Source organism: Bombina bombina, chromosome 4 (genome assembly GCF_027579735.1).
Source record: "Bombina bombina isolate aBomBom1 chromosome 4, aBomBom1.pri, whole genome shotgun sequence".
NCBI classification, from domain to species: Eukaryota; Metazoa; Chordata; class Amphibia; order Anura; family Bombinatoridae; genus Bombina; species Bombina bombina.
Window position 1 is genome coordinate 914,283,107 of NC_069502.1, and position 16,993 is coordinate 914,300,099.

The 16,993-nt window shown below is 39.1% G+C and overlaps 3 long non-coding RNA genes across 5 annotated transcripts in view; 1 reads left to right on the forward strand and 2 right to left on the reverse strand.

The window, feature by feature from the left end:
- Positions 1–13,220, forward strand: part of LOC128657486 (uncharacterized) — a 32,430-nt gene extending 19,210 nt beyond the window's left edge. For 2 of the 3 annotated variants that reach the window (XR_008402108.1, XR_008402107.1), the window contains exons 2-5: positions 2,472–2,650; positions 3,639–3,695; positions 5,387–5,446; positions 11,820–13,220. This is a non-coding gene — a long non-coding RNA (uncharacterized LOC128657486). The remainder of the gene's footprint in view (positions 1–2,471; positions 2,651–3,638; positions 3,696–5,386; positions 5,447–11,819) is intronic. The other variant, XR_008402109.1, reaches the window with a different exon arrangement.
- Positions 2,536–5,796, reverse strand: LOC128657487 (uncharacterized). The gene is made up of 3 exons (XR_008402110.1): positions 5,352–5,796; positions 3,612–3,703; positions 2,536–2,647 (listed from the first exon to the last, which is right to left on the reverse strand). It is a non-coding gene; the product is annotated as an uncharacterized LOC128657487 (long non-coding RNA).
- A 280-nt stretch (positions 13,221–13,500) lies between the features above and the next one.
- LOC128657488 (uncharacterized) lies at positions 13,501–16,555 on the reverse strand. Its single transcript, XR_008402111.1, has 3 exons — positions 16,286–16,555; positions 14,689–14,775; positions 13,501–13,717 (listed from the first exon to the last, which is right to left on the reverse strand). It is a non-coding gene; the product is annotated as an uncharacterized LOC128657488 (long non-coding RNA).
- Between the last annotated feature and the right edge of the window lie 438 nt (positions 16,556–16,993).

Sequence of the window (16,993 nt, forward strand, 5' to 3'; positions counted from 1 at the left end):
AGCCAATTAGTGCTGTGTTGTTAGAATCCACGGGCGTCAGCACAATGTTATCTATATGGCTCACATGAACTAACTTCCCCTGATATGGGGTATGCACTTTGCATAAATATTGCGATCTCGCTACTTTTATATAGAGAGGGCCTAGGACAGCAGAGTCATACAGCATCCTTAAGGGATATATAACTAAACCCAAATTTTTTCTTTAATGATTCAGATAGACCATGCAATTTTATGCTACTTTTATGCTACTTTCAAATTTACTCCTATTATCAATTTTTATTCATTCTCATGGCATCTTTATTTGAAAAAGCAGGAATGTAAGGCAAGCTTAAGAGCCGGGGCCATTTTTGATTCAGCACCTGGGTAGCACTTTCTAATTCTTGGGTAAATGTAGCAAACCAATAATCAAGCTCTACCCAGGTGCTGACCCAAAAATGTGCCTGCTCCTAACCTGACATTCCTGCTTTTTCAAATAAAGATATCATGAGAATGAAGAAAAATTAATAATAGGAGTAAATTAGAAAGTTGCTTAAAATCGCAGCTCTATCTGAATTGTGAAAGAAAAAATTTGGGTTTATTGTCCCTTTAAGGGCTTAACGAGCAGCGCCGTCCTCATGCTTGTCTCGCGCAGTCTCCTCTACTCTCTATTGCGCATTTAGTGTTGGATGTTAAAGGGACAGTAAACCTTAAAAATAATGTTATATAATTCTGCACATAGTGCAGAATTATATAACATTATTTAAGTGCTATAGTTCTAAAAGCCTTTTTTACCTTTTAATATGTAAAAATTATGGCGCTTTTACAGACCCGCTCTGTGCTGAGCGGGTCTGTTATATTTAGTCAGCGCATCGGGCCAGCTGTATAGTCACAGCCCGGCCCGACCGCGCCATAGCACTAAGTGCAGCTCGCTCCTGTCACAGGAGCGAGCTGCACTTAGTCTTATGGCGCGGTCGGGCCGGGCTGTGACTATACAGCTGGCCCGATGTGCTGACTAAATATAACAGACCCGCTCAGCAGAGAGTAGAGAGCGGGTCTGTAAAAACGCCATAATTTTTACATATTAAAAGGTAAAAAAGGCTTTTAGAACTATAGCACTTAAATAATGTTATATAATTCTGCACTATGTGCAGAATTATATAACATTATTTTTAAGGTTTACTGTCCCTTTAAGTTTTTAAGGCCAGGTATGTTTTTCTCATGCTGCAGTCTCTACTGCGCATGACTGCATCGGCCACACATACCTGGCCTTTTATAATATAGGATTATTAAAGGACCACTCAATGCAGTATAATCACATAATTAACAAGTGCATAATAAAAAGACAATGCAATTATAACACTTACTTTAAATTTATAATAAACAGGCTTTTTTTAAGACCAATTTTTTTTTATCGTCCCCTGTATTATGTGACAGATATCAGCCAATCACAGACTAGTATACGTATGTATACCCTGTGAGCTTCTGCACATGCTCAATATGATCTTGTTCCCCTTAAAGTGTGTATATAAAAAGACTGTGCAAATTTAGATAATGGAAGTAAATTTGAAAATTAAGTGTCTTAAGTACCTGATCTTTTTGAATCCTAAAACTTTATTTTGACTTGAGTGACCATTTAAATGTATAACATATTAGCACACACTGTTCTATCTTGTTAATAAGAAATATTTATTTGTCACATACATAAATCTTACACTCATAGAAAATATTATAGCTTGTATGTATATATACTGTGTGTGTGTGTATATATATATATATATATATATATATATATATATACTGTATGCATGTAGATATATATATATATATATATATATATATATATATACTCTGTATGCGTGTGTGTGTGTATATATATATATATATACTGTATGCATGTAGATATATATATATATATATATATATATATACTCTGTATGCATGTGTGTGTATATATATATATATATACTCTGTATGCATGTGTGTGTGTGTGTGTATATATATATATATATATACATATACATAATATGTTAAACTCCGCTGGCATTCTTTTGACGTTAAAGGGCCACTAAACCCAAAATCTTTCTTTCATGATTCAGATAGAGAATACAAATTTAAACAGCATTACAATTTACTTATTTATTTTGCTCCATTTTTTAGATATCCTTAGTTGAAGAAAAAGCAATGCACATGGGTGAGCCAATCACACGAGGCTTCTATGTGCAGAAACCAATCAGCAGCTACTGAACATATCTAGATATGCTTTTCAGCAAAGAATATCAAGATAATAAAACAAATTAGATAATAGAAGTAAATTAGAAAGAGGTTTAAAATTGATTTCTCTTTCTAAATCATGAAAGAAAAAATGTGGCTTTCATGTCCCTTTAAGATGATAACTGGAAGAAATCCTTATTTTCAATGGAAGTCATTATTGTTGCTCGAATCTGTTTAGTTTCTAATTTGCTTAACAAAAAATGCTGTATTTTTATTTATAGGTATTATGATTGCAGGGTGTTGGTGAAAAGAAAAATGGCCCTAATGCGCTCCAAGTCAAAGACGGTTTGATTTAACTGGTGGGAGGAACAGGTCAGGGACAGACTACTTCCAGAGGCTGTTGTCACAGGAGTCCGGAGCACGAGTAGGACAGACGAATCAAGCAGGCAACAGAGAGCTGGTAAGTAAAATGAAATATATTATTATTTTAAGTATATGCATGGGTGTGGAAATAAAAAAATAAATACAAGGGAATAAAGTGGAAGACAAGACAATCTCTTTGATCTTTGTTACAATTTACTAGTCCTGAAAATAATTTTAATCAAAATAAAGAAAGACCCATATCTGGAAGGGAAGGATCATGTATGATAATCATGGGAGTTGCATTCTAGAATACATACACATATATCAGAACTCAACTCCCATCACCCACATACATTCCTTGTCTATGTGAGTTCTGTATGTAAATGATGGAAGATGCATTCTGGCATAGTTATATATGACAGAATACAACTCCCTCTCTTTCTATTTATATATCTTCTCTCTCCATCACCATGGCCCTTATTTTCTGTTCCCCTCACTCCCCTATGCCCCTTCTTTTTTTGTTATATCCTCTCTCCTCACGTCCCCTCTCTTCTCTCTCCCTCCCAAAGCCCTTTCTTTTTTTCCCACCTTTCTTCTTCCTATGACCTTTATTTTCCCTTTCCCTACCTCACCAATACCTTAACTTCACAAGCTGTGGCTGTCATTTCCTTTTGTTAGGAGGCTGGAATATAACTTAAGTCATATACCCACTCTCCTCACTGATTGGCTGCTGACATGCACTGGGTCAAGGACCACCACACAGAGGATGTAGGTTGTAGGAGATTTTTGATTTCCCCACCATCTTCACAATCCCTGTATGCACACCTACATACCGGGAGTCCCCCTCCCAGACTCAGCTCAGTTTTCCTGCAGCAGGCATAAATGATTAAATCAGGTTAAAAAGTAAATTTGACCGGTGCGTGGAAATGCCTGTTTTTGGGGGCGGCCAAATGAGATATATATATATATATATTCCACTACCCTGGATATGGTTGTTTGAACTCACTATTCATTCATCACTACTAGCTATTCTTCACTAATACACGTGTGAGACTTACCTGTCTCTTCACCTTGATGTTTTCCAGATCCAAAAAAATACTTTGCAGGGGGATCAGCCACAAGCACGCCTCGGCCAAGTGACGGTAAGAACCTAAATACAAACATAGTTTAAATAATAATGATCTATTGAACAGTAAAGGTTTACTCCCATAGTATGACAACTAGTACCCTGTCCCAGTTCCTTGGTAATGGTCCAAACTGTTTAGCCCTGTTACCTGGTTCTTGCCATGATACAGGTTTGTGCTTAAAGGGATACTAAACACAATTTTTTGCTTCAATTATTTATTTTATGATACTGATAGAGCAGCAATTTTAGGCTACTTTGTAATTTACTCCTAATCAATTTGTCTTTGTTCTCCTAGAATATTTATTTGAAAAAGCAGGAATGTAAACCATGGATATCGCTTGCTGACATTCCTGCTTTAAAAAAAAAAAAAAAGATACCAAGAGAACGAACAACATTTTATGTTAGGACTAAATTATAAAGTTGCTTAACATTTCATGCTCTTTCTGAATAGTGAAAGGAAAATATTTTGTTTATTATCCCTTTAAGCCAGATTTCATTCTACTGAGTTGCAGCGGCCTGATGATGATTCTGCCATCCTTTCACTTGCTAAGAGTACCATCTGATCATTCTCGGCCAATGTATGGCACACTATGCATCTTTTGATTAAATCACACATTTAAAGGACTTTTATTTTTTAAATTGCTTTATTACCAAAAATGGTTATTATGCTACAGATTATAGACTAATTAACTTTAGAATAAAAAGCCTTAGGAGGTGACATCAGTAGGTAAAGACATAGGCCCCTATTTATTAAAGGTCTTGCGGACCTGATCCGACAGTGCGGATCAGGTCCGCAAGACCTTGCTGAATGCGGAGAGCAATACGCTCTCCGCATTTAACATTGCACCAGCGGCTCACAAGAGCTACTGGTGCAACGCCGCCCCCTCAGAGCAGGTGGACAGGGTTATGGAGCAGCGGTCTTTAGACCGCTGCTTCATAACTTGTGTTTCTGGCGAGTCTGAAGACTCACCAGAAACACGGCCCTTCAAGCTCCGTACACATAACTTGTGTTTCTGGCGAGTCTGAAGACTCGCCAGAAACACGGCCCTTCAAGCTCTGTACGGAGCTTGATAAATATGGGCCACAGATGGAATTAACATTTAACATGCAAATGCACATGATCAAATAACACGTCCTGTATTATAGTATACTTGCGCAGCATGTGCAACATCTATTCTAAAGTAGGTCCACTTTAAAAATCTTAAACTTTTTTTATTTTTTTATTTTTTTATTTCATCAACTTTAGTCTAGATTTTGCATTTTTCTCCTTTGCACATTAACCTTGGTGCACAATTTTGTGAATAGACTATTTAATTATGGAATATAAAAATACTGTTGTACAACATATTACAGGTAAAACTAAACTCAATATATTTTTAAAAGTGTTCACGAAACTAAAAAACGTATACATAAATATATAGTGGAAATGCAAAAACAATTGTGTAAAAGAATATACTCCTTCAATCACATAGGTTGATATTTCCTACATATTCTTTTGAGTGCTAAATTAATCCTGGAAATAGACCTCAGGTGAAAAAAATATATATTTGGATGAAATCTCAACCTGTTTGTTTGAAGGACAATATGCTTTTACTTTTTTTTTACACAATAGGTTTTGCATTAAAACTAAATATTGATGTCACCCCAGAAACTGATTGATAATTAATTATACCTTGCCTCGTGCTGTTTTTCTTCTATCTTTAACAGAAAGTCGTATCCTAAAAGTGGAAGCTTCTGGAAGTAGAGATTTGACCACTACTCCTACACGTAAGTTGTGACACACTGCAAATTTAAACAAACAGGACACCCAATCATTGACTGTACATTTTAGTGCACATAGGCCTTACCATAGAAAACAACATCAGCTAAAATAAATTTCTTAAGCGATATTTTTTTAAAATGTTTGAAAATCTAATAAAACTTTGCTCTGAAAATGATTTACAATCGTGTTATACAGTTTTAGGTACCTGCTTCCAGGAGGTAAAGAGTAGAATTTGAATAGACAGACAAACCAAAACTATGGCCATACAGGATATTCAAATATAATTTTGGTTAATGTATAACTTTTCTCCAACATTGGTGTGTCCGGTCCACGGCGTCATCCATTACTTGTGGGAATATTCTCTTCCCCAACAGGAAATGGCAAAGAGCACAGCAAAAGCTGTCCATATAGCCCCTCCTCAGGCTCCGCCCCCCAGTCATTCTCTTTGCTGCTCTGAACAAGTAGCATCTCCACGGAGATGGTGAAGAGTATGTGGTGTTTAGTTGTAGTTTTTTATTCTGCTATCAAGAGTTTGTTATTTTAAAATAGTGCCGGTTGTACTATTTACTCTACTCTAAAACAGAAAGGGATGAAGAGTTCTGTTTAAAAGAGGAGTATGATTTTAGCAGCAGTAACTAAAATCAATTGCTGTTCCCACGCAGGACTGTTGAGCCCAGAGAACTTCAGTTGGGGGGAACAGTTAGCAGACTTTTCTGCTCAAGGTATGACTAGTCCATTTTCTAACAAGACTGTGTAATGCTAGAAGACTGTCATTTTCCCTCTTGGGGATCGGTAAGCCATTTTCTTAGACTCTTAACAGAATGAAGGCTTATTATGGGCTATACACTGGTTGACACTCTTGTGGGCTAAATCGATTGCTTTATTTAAGTTTTTTATGTATTCTGAGGTGATTTATAAAACTTTTATTGTGGGGGAACGTTTTTAGGCGCCAGGCAGTTGTTTAGACACCTTTCCAGTCAGGAAGGGCCTTTCACTATAGTAGGCAGAGCCTCATTTTCGCGCCATAACTGCGCAGTTTCTTTTGGATGCAGTGCATGCAGCTGCATGTGAGAGGGTCTGGTGATCATTGAAAACGTTCCTGGAAGGCTTAATTTGGTATCGTAGAACTCCTAAGGACAGGTGAAGTCGCAGCAAACGCTGTGGCTGGGACTGTAGTGGGGTTCAAAATTGTTATTTGATTAAACGGCTCCGGTTTCCTCATTTAAGGGGTTAAAAGCTTGAAAATTGGGGTGCAATACTTTTAAAGCATTAAGACTCTGTGGTGAAAATTTGGTTAAGATTGGATATTTCCTTCATAGTTTTTCACACATTCAGAAATAAAGTGTGCTCTGTTTAAAATTTAAAGAGACAGTAACGGTTTTGTTTTAAAACGTTTTTTTTTGCATTATTAGCCTGTTTAAGCCTGTCTAACATGTCTGTACCTTCAGATAGAACATGTTCTGTATGTATGGAGGCCAAGGTGGTCCCCCCTTCAAATGTATGTGATAATTGTGCCATGGCGTCCAGACAAAGTAAGGACAGTACTGTCACATTTAATAAGGTTGCCCAAGATGATTCCTCAAATGAAGGTAGTGGGGATAGTTCATCATCCTCTCCTTCTGTGTCTACACCAGTTATGCCCGCGCAGGCGACCCCTAGTACATCTAGCGCGCCAATGCTTGTTACTATGCAACAATTAACGGCAGTAATGGATAATTCCATAGCTAATATTTTATCCAAAATGCCAGCATTTCAGAGAAAGCGTGATTGCTCAGTTTTAAATACAGTGGAGCAAGAAGGCGCTGACGATAGTTTATCTGTCATACCCTCACACCAGTCAGAAGTGGCAGTGAGGGAGGGTTTGTCGGAAGGAGAACTTTCAGATTCAGGAAGAATTTCTCAACAGGCAGAACCTGATGTTGTGACGTTTAAATTTAAGTTAGAGCATCTCTGCGCATTACTTAAGGAGGTGCTATCTACTCTGGATGATTGTGACTCTTTGGTCATTCCAGAAAAATTGTGCAAGATGGACAAATTCTTAGAGGTCCCGGTGCACCCTGATGCCTTTCCGATCCCTAAAAGGGTGGTGGACATAGTGAATAAGGAGTGGGAGAAACCAGGCATACCCTTTGTCCCTCCTCCTATATTTAAGAAATTGTTCCCCATGGTCAGCCCAAGGAAGGACACATGGCAAACAGTCCCTAAGGTTGAGGGGGCAGTTTCTACCCTAGCCAAACGCACGACTATTCCCATTGAGGACAATTGTGCTTTCAAAGATCCTATGGATAAAAAATTGGAGGGTTTGCTTAAAAAGATTTTTGTTCAGCAAGGTTACCTCCTCCAACCTATTTCGTGCATTATTCCTGTCACTACGGCGGCGTGTTTCTGGTTCGATGAACTAGAAAAGTCGCTTAATATGGAGACTCCATATGAGGAAGTCATGGACAGAATTCACGCACTTAAGTTAGCTAATTCCTTTATTTTAGATGCCGCTTTGCAATTAGCGAGATTAGCAGCGAAAAATTCAGGGTTTGCAATTGTGGCGCGCAGAGCGCTCTGGCTAAAGTCTTGGTCGGCGGATGTATCTTCCAAGACAAAATTGCTTAATATCCCTTTCAAAGGTAAGACCCTTTTTGGGCCAGAATTGAAAGAAATTATTTCAGACATCACTGGGGGGAAGGGCCATGCCCTCCCACAGGATAGGCCTTTTAAGGCTAAGAATAAGTCCAATTTTCGTTCCTTTCGCAATTTCAGGAACGGACCGGCTTCTAACTCTGCAGCCTCTAGACAAGTGGGTAACGCTTCCCAGGCTAAACCAGCTTGGAAACCAATGCAAGGCTGGAACAAGGGTAAACAGGCCAAGAAGCCTGCTGCTGCTACCAAGACAGCATGAAGGGGTAGCCCCCGATCCGGGACCGGATCTAGTAGGGGGCAGACTCTCTCTCTTTGCTCAGGCTTGGGCAAGAGATGTTCCGGATCCCTGGGCACTAGAAATAGTCTCTCAGGGTTATCTTCTAGAATTCAAGGAACTGCCCCCAAGGGGAAGGTTCCACATGTCTCGCTTGTCTTCAGACCAAATAAAGAGACAGGCATTCTTACATTGTGTAGAAGACATGTTAAAGATGGGAGTGATACACTCAGTTCCAACTGTGGAACAAGGTCAGGGGTTTTACTCAAACCTGTTTGTAGTTCCCAAAAAAGAGGGAACTTCCAGACCAATTCTGGATTTAAAAATTCTAAACAAATTTCTCAGAGTTCCATCGTTCAAAATGGAAACCATTCGAACAATTTTACCTACAATCCAGGAGGGTCAATATATGACTACCGTGGATTTAAAGGATGCGTACCTACATATTCCTATCCACAAAGATCATCATCAGTTCCTAAGGTTCGCCTTTCTGGACAAACATTACCAGTTCGTGGCTCTTCCGTTCGGTTTAGCCACTGCTCCCAGAATTTTCACAAAGGTGCTAGGGTCCCTTCTAGCGGTTCTAAGACCGAGGGGCATTGCAGTGGCACCTTATCTAGACGACATTCTAATTCAAGCGTTGTCTCTTTCCAAGGCATACAGACATTGTTCTAGCCTTTCTCAGATCTCACGGGTGGAAGGTGAACGTAGAAAAGAGTTCCCTGTCTCCGTCAACAAGAGTTCCCTTTTTGGGAACAATAATAGATTCTTTAGAAATGAAGATCTTTCTGACAGAGGTCAGAAAGTCAAAGCTTCTAAACGCTTGTCAAGTTCTTCACTCTATTCTGCAGCCTTCCATAGCTCAGTGCATGGAAGTAGTAGGATTGATGGTTGCAGCAATGGACATAGTTCCTTTTGCTCGAATTCATCTAAGACCATTACAACTGTGCATTCTCAATCAGTGGAATGGGGACTATGCAGACTTGTCTCCCCAGATTCAAGTAGACCAGGTAACCAGAGACTCACTCCGTTGGTGGTTGACTCAGGATCACCTGTCTCAGGGAATGAGTTTCCGCAGACCAGAGTGGGTCATTGTCACGACCGACGCCAGTCTATTAGGCTGGGGCGCGGTCTGGGACTCCCTGAAAGCTCAGGGTCTATGGTCTCGGGAAGAGTCCCTTCTCCCGATAAACATCCTGGAACTGAGAGCGATATTCAATGCTCTCCGGGCTTGGCCTCAACTAGCGAAGGCCGGATTCATAAGATTCCAGTCAGACAACATGACGACTGTAGCTTACATCAACCATCAGGGGGGAACAAAGAGTTCCTTGGCGATGAGAGAGGTATCCAAGATCATCAAATGGGCGGAGGATCACTCCTGCCACCTATCTGCAATTCACATCCCAGGAGTAGACAACTGGGTGTCGGATTATTTGAGTCGTCAGACTTTCGATCCGGGGGAGTGGGAACTCCATCCGGAGGTCTTTGCCCAGTTAACCCAATTATGGGGCATTCCAGACATGGATCTGATGGCGTCCCGTCAGAACTTCAAGGTTCCTTGCTACGGGTCCAGATCCAGGGATCCCAAGGCGACTCTAGTGGATGCATTAGTGGCGCCTTGGTCGTTCAACCTAGCTTATGTGTTTCCACCGTTTCCTCTCCTTCCCAGGCTCGTAGCCAGGATCAAACAGGAGAAGGCCTTGGTGATTCTGATAGCTCCTGCGTGGCCACGCAGGACTTGGTATGCAGACCTGGTGAATATGTCATCGGCTCCACCATGGAAGCTACCTTTGAGACAGGATCTTCTAGTACAAGGTCCATTTGAACATCCAAATCTAGTTTCTCTGCAGCTGACTGCTTGGAAATTGAACGCTTGATTTTATCCAAGCGTGGATTTTCAAATTCAGAGATAGATACTCTGTTCCAAGCCAGAAAGCCTGTGACTAGAAAGATTTAACATAAAATATGGAAAAAATATATCTGTTGGTGTGAATCCAAGGGATTCTCCTGGAGTAAAATTAAAATTCCTAAGATTCTTTCCTTTCTCCAAAAGGGTTTGGATAAAGGGTTGTCAGCGAGTTCTCTAAAAGGACAGATTTCTGCTTTATCTGTCTTGTTACACAAACGACTGGCAGCTGTGCCAGATGTACAAGCTTTTGTTCAGGCTTTGGTCAGAATCAAGCCTGTCTACAGACCCATGACTCCTCCTTGGAGTCTAAATTTAGTTCTTTCAGTTCTTCAAGGGGTTCCGTTTGAACCTTTTCATTCCATAGATATCAAGTTACTATCTTGGAAAGTTCTGTTTTTGGTTGCTATTTCTTCTGCTAGAAGAGTTTCTGAATTATCTGCTTTGCAGTGTGATCCACCCTATCTGGTGTTCCATTCAGATAAGGTTGTTTTGCGTACTAAGCCTGGTTTTCTTCCAAAAGTTGTTTCCAACAAGAATATTAACCAGGAAATAGCTGTTCCTTCTCTGTGTCCGAATCCAGTTTCAAAGAAGGAACGTTTGTTACACAATTTAGATGTAGTTCGTGCTTTAAAGTTCTATTTAGAAGCAACAAAGGATTTTAGACAAACCTCATCTTTGTTTGTCGTTTACTCTGGTAAGAGGAGAGGACAAAAAGCTACTGCTACCTCTCTTTCTTTCTGGCTGAAAAGCATTATCCGATTGGCTTATGAGACTGCCGGACGGCAGCCTCCTGAACGAATCACAGCTCACTCTACTAGGGCTGTGGCTTCCACATGGGCCTTCAAGAACGAGGCTTCTGTTGATCAGATATGTAAGGCAGCGACTTGGTCTTCTCTGCACACTTTTGCCAAATTCGACAAATTTGATACTTATGCTTCTTCGGAGGCTATTTTTGGGAGAAAGGTTTTGCAAGCAGTGGTGCCTTCCGTTTAGGTAACCTGATTTGCTCCCTCCCTTCATCCGTGTCCTAAAGCTTTGGTATTGGTTCCCACAAGTAATGGATGACGCCGTGGACCGGACACACCAATGTTGGAGAAAACAGAATTTATGCTTACCTGATAAATTACTTTCTCCAACGGTGTGTCCGGTCCACGGCCCGCCCTGGTTTTTTAATCAGGTTTGAAAAATTTCTTTCTCTATACACTACAGTCACCACGGCACCCTATAGTTTCTCCTTTTTTTCTCCTAACCGTCGGTCGAATGACTGGGGGGCGGAGCCTGAGGAGGGGCTATATGGACAGCTTTTGCTGTGCTCTTTGCCATTTCCTGTTGGGGAAGAGAATATTCCCACAAGTAATGGATGACGCCGTGGACCGGACACACCGTTGGAGAAAGTAATTTATCAGGTAAGCATAAATTCTGTTTTTCTAGATAGACTGTGTTTAGTTAGATAGGAAATAAACCTTTTAGGGAGACTCTTTCTCTGTCTGTACAGCATGTCAACAAATCCATTTATTTGTATTCAACAAAATACTAACATTTCCTGTCTCATCTATTTCAGGACAATGAGGCCTGTCTGCGGGGGAGTCCAGCCAACTTTATTCCCATTCATATCATTTAACGAAAAGGGAAAATTAAGATAATCTGTCTCCTACAACCTTCTCGCCATCGACAGGGGGCGTGGTAAAACCATCTGACCCAGATTATGCCCCCAGTTTGGAGGCGCAGCAGGAGCCAACACCTCAGCAGCCACCACCTCAACAGCAACCACCAAACCAGCCACCAGAACAGGCACCACTACAGCCATATAGGAGGACGGAGAAGTTGCTGTTAGAAAATTTGATTGTGATTGTTAGGAATTATACACCTAACAGTGATGAAGAGGTTGACACAAGCTGTTGAGTTAATGAGAAAATAATTACATAGCCACATAGACACTGTATTAGTCCGTGTCAACCTTGAGCAGCACCAGGTGATGGAGCATATGCGACAATCAATATTGTAAACAATTTATCGTCAACACAACGTTTCATCGCCTGGTACATGAATACCTCGGTCCTGTATATTAATAGCTCTTATGTCCCCCCCCCCTTGATGTATCTCATGTTTGGAGAGGAGTGCTGTGAAAGATGCCACTGCACTCAAAAAAAAATTGGAGTTAAATATTTGTCTATTAATATATACAGTATAATAATATATATATATAACTTTTTATTATGACTGTTTTTTTAAATATCCATCTAATTGTTATCTTACTCTTCGGTATGTTCCTCCGTCCCCTCGTTTTTTTCCTGCTTCATCCTTTTTACGCTGAACAGCGGTCCTACCTGCCGTATACGTAATGAAGCGTGCTCATGCTTGAGGAATTAATTCATGCACAATATTATGATCGCTCGCTCCGTGTAAGTGCAGTGACGATAGTATGGGCTTCCCTTTGGTAATGTGCATGCGGCTTGCATGAACGCGCTTAGAGAGACAGACATAATTCTGAGTTAGCCGCATGCGCATTTAAAGCTAGGGGCGTATATTGAACAGATTTAGACGCCAATGGGGGAGCCAATCAGTTTGATGCGGCTGGATTAGTCAGCGTAAAGGAAACATTTTTTTTATTGTGGGTGGAGGATCGGCAAGTGACTTGGGTATACATTATTGGCGAAAAAAAGGTTTAGAAAACGATGAGAAGAAAATGATGGATTAAAGTAACCTTTATTTTTAATATATATTTCAAATCTTAATAACGAATACCCTTACTTTACTTTCACTTTAATTAATCTGTCTCTAAAGTAATCAACATGAAATGGATACCATTACTAAAACAAAATTTTGTATGTCATGATTCTGATACACTATGAAAATATTATTATATTATATGTTCAGACTGTCATACACCTGTTGACATTACTATATTTAACAGGATAAATTCTCAAAAAGTTTTCCAATAAACAGTGTATATTATTTTGTAGCTTTTTAGTAATTGTTGATCTTGTTTTTATATTATTTTCTAATTTGTCAATGCGTCTGTAGTCAACTAGTCATCTTTAATAGCTGCTCATCTTACAGTCCTTGGTAGCCGTTATCACTTAGAACACAGAACCTAGTAAATTGTCTATATTTTACATAGTATCAAACATGCGTATTATACATGACATATTATCCGTGTCACCTTATTGTAAGTTGTGTAAATTATAATGTATCAAAAAGTAATAAAAAGATAGGGACTCACTGGGTACCTACTGCTGGATTCAAGTATACGCTGTGCTTCACTGTTCCGGCCCCACTTTGCTGGTAAATGCTCCAATAACACAACAAACGCCAACACCGGAGCGTGAACAATCACAAGGGTTCTTCACCATTGCAGTCACCTGGGCAGAATCCCGACTCCATACGGCTAACCCCACTCCAATATTAAAAGATATTCTAGAAGGACTGTAGATAAACCATCCAATGTAGAAGTAGTTGCTATTAAAAGAAAGATTTTAGCAAGAGAAGGTATGTAAATTAATAATAGTAGTAAATTTGAAAGTTGCTTACAATTGCATGCTCTTTCTGAATCATGAAAGTTTAAATAGGACTTTATTGTCCCTTTAAGTTCAAATACAGTGCACTTTAAATAGGGTACAGGAGTCTCCGGCCATAACAACATATGGGTGCATGCATTGCATACTACATGCTCTTTATGGAACCTATGATGAAGGGCAATAATAGCGTATTATAATAGCATGTACAATAAATGTACCTGAAACCATTCTGCCACGTGAGGTTTACATATGGACTTACATATATATCTTCTCCTTTATTGGAAACAGTTCCAATAAAGAGAGTTACTGACTCTCCACGCTGCCTACTGCAAAGTTCAAACTCTGAATCTTCCTACAGTTGACCTACTCAATGCTAACCCTTATACCCAGGGATGTACCTTCTGTATTGTTGCCTTTTGAATCTTCAGTTTCTCATGTATTTGTAATTATCTACTGATGGGGAAATAGCTCTGCTACTGATTATTTTACTGAGGTTTAAAGGGACATGAAACACAATTTTTTTATTTTATGATTTAGAAAGAGCATGCAATTTTAAACAACTTTCTAATTTACTTCTATTATCTAATTTGCTTTATTCTCTTGATATACTGTGCTGAAAAGCATATCTAGATATGCTCAGTAGCTGCTGATTGGTTGCTGTACATAGATGCCTTGTATGATTGGCTCACCCATATGCATTGATATTTCTTCAACAAAGGATAGCTAAATAATGAAGCAAACTAGATAATAGAAGTAAATTGGAATGTTGTTTAAAATTGTATTCTCTACTTGAATCATGAAAGAAATTTTTTGGGTTTAGTGTCCCTTTAAATTTAAACCTTCATTAGACACATATGAGCTGTACTACATTACCCTTCTTATAAAAATGATGTGTACTGTTTTAATACTTACCCGTGAAGTGCTTTTATCCTTATGTATGAGATGGTCTGTCTCGTCCTTCATCAGCATCAATGTCCAGTGGTTCTTTATTAATCTTATCTAAATAGGGAAAGAGAGAGAGGAAAATTGAAATTAATTATGGAGGGTGGATTAAGTGGGCAATTGACAAGTCACTCACCTGTTTGTGCCTCTGGGCAAAGCATTTCAATTTTCTTTTATTCCTTCTTATGGGGAGCGGGGTTCCAGAATGCCAACACTGTGTCCTAGAGATTAACTGTATGCTTTGGTGGATGGTAGCAGCAGGCTGCTTGCTAATTTTGTATTTGCAGCACTACTAGTTGGTGTTGGTGCTAATAATTATTATTTATTTATATAAATATAATAATGACACAGAAAATTAAGCCCTGCCCTGTGGCTCCCAGTCTCCTATACTCCCACAAACAAAACAGTTGTTGTGTCTTCCCTTTAACTGTACTTACTGTGTGTAAATGGATAACACCAAAAAAATAAGAATAACTTTTCAATATTTTTTTTTTTATTTTTTTTTAAACTAGGACCAAATACAATTGGTAATTGTGCTTAAAGTGAAGGTAAACTTTGATGAATGAAAGCCTGTTTTTTAAAAAAATACTATTAAAAACGGGCACTTTCATTCATCAAAGTTTATAAAGCAGCCGTTTTGATTAAAAACTTACCATTGTTTTTTTCACAGCCAGAGCAGCTTCCCCACCCGGAGATCCTCTCTTCACACGTCATCAATGACTAATCCAGCTTCTTTCAATCACGGCTTTCCCCCCAGGGTAGTCATTGCCTGAGGTCATGCCGTGATTGGAGGAAGCTGAATTCGTTTTTAATAGTATTTTTTAAAAACGGGCTTTCATTCATCAAAGTTTACCTTCACTTTAAGGTGCACTGTTTAAAAATAAAAATAAATATAACTAAATACAACAGCTTGAGCAAGCTTATTTATGAGAAGTCAACATATATAAAAAAAATAATTACAATTAACAAAGTAATTGAAAAGTTCAAGTTATAATAACAGCAGCCCATCACACCCTTGGGCAGTAAAATAGCAGGGAAGTAGGAAGGACTTTTTTGGGGTCATTCAATGAAAAAATCATTGCACAAAAGTTAAATGTTTCTTCTTAAATATTCAAGGTTGAAGTTCATATGATGTTACCTTGAATTTTGTCAGGAATCCACTCCATGATTTCTCTCTCACCTAAACTTACCTGCTCAGCTACACCACTCCCCTATTTAAGGCTTCTGTGCACCTTAAACAGGTGCTTAGTTATTGTTGTTTCCAGCTAGATACTACGCCATTCTTCCTGTGTTTTACATTACTCAGGAACAAGCAAGCTGTACTCCATTTACAGGATTGAAGAGTATTTAAATCCTGCTTCAAATACCAAAACCTCAAGTGAATTTGTGTGACAAACTACTACAGCCCTGACCACAACTACAAGCAGCTGATATCAAATTCAGCAGTGAACCGCTGCAAGGCATAACTGGATTCCCTCAACTCACTCAGGGAACAACTCCAGCATTTCTACATATTTATCCCCCCGGACTTCTAACCACCTTCTGGAGAAACAGAATCAAGACTTACTTCAAGGAAAAGACTCCGGTTGTTCACGGAACTTAGCCACGCCCACCGGGCTCCGTGTAAGCTACTCCAAGTTCATACACCCAGAGCTCTGAGGTAACTTGCTTATGTAACATCCACAGTTTCCCTGCTTGTATATTACTGCTGTATTGTACCTATTCAGAGCGGCTCCGGTAACGGACTCTAGTCACGCCCCTTCAGGGTGGGTCTAAAGTGAGACGCTGTCACTCAGAACACACAGACTAAACAGAGACAGGCAGGCAAGCTCCAGCATCTAACCTCTCAGCTACAATTTGTGCAGTCTTTGCCTGAATACTTTTTGCATACCTGTACAACGTCACTGACTTTAATCCAGTCTATCATACAGTGAACTTTGCTGAACTTATTGTTTTGTAAATATTGTGAACTCAGAACTTTACTCTATCTTTAAACACATAACACTGTTGACAACTGAAGTCACAGTAACTCCTGGGTTGTTAACTGGACACTCAAGTTAATACAACTATTATATTGATTTAAAACAAAATTCACTACAAGTCATTCTGGGCATATTACTTATATCAGCACAGAGACTCAAGTGATACATTCCATCATTTAAGGAGATTGATCTACAGTTGTGATTCCCTAAAATTTAAGTAAGATATTTCTGACATATCTGACAAATTTACAAATAAAAATTAAATTTGTGATACTTTTTTTTGTTTAGCTTTT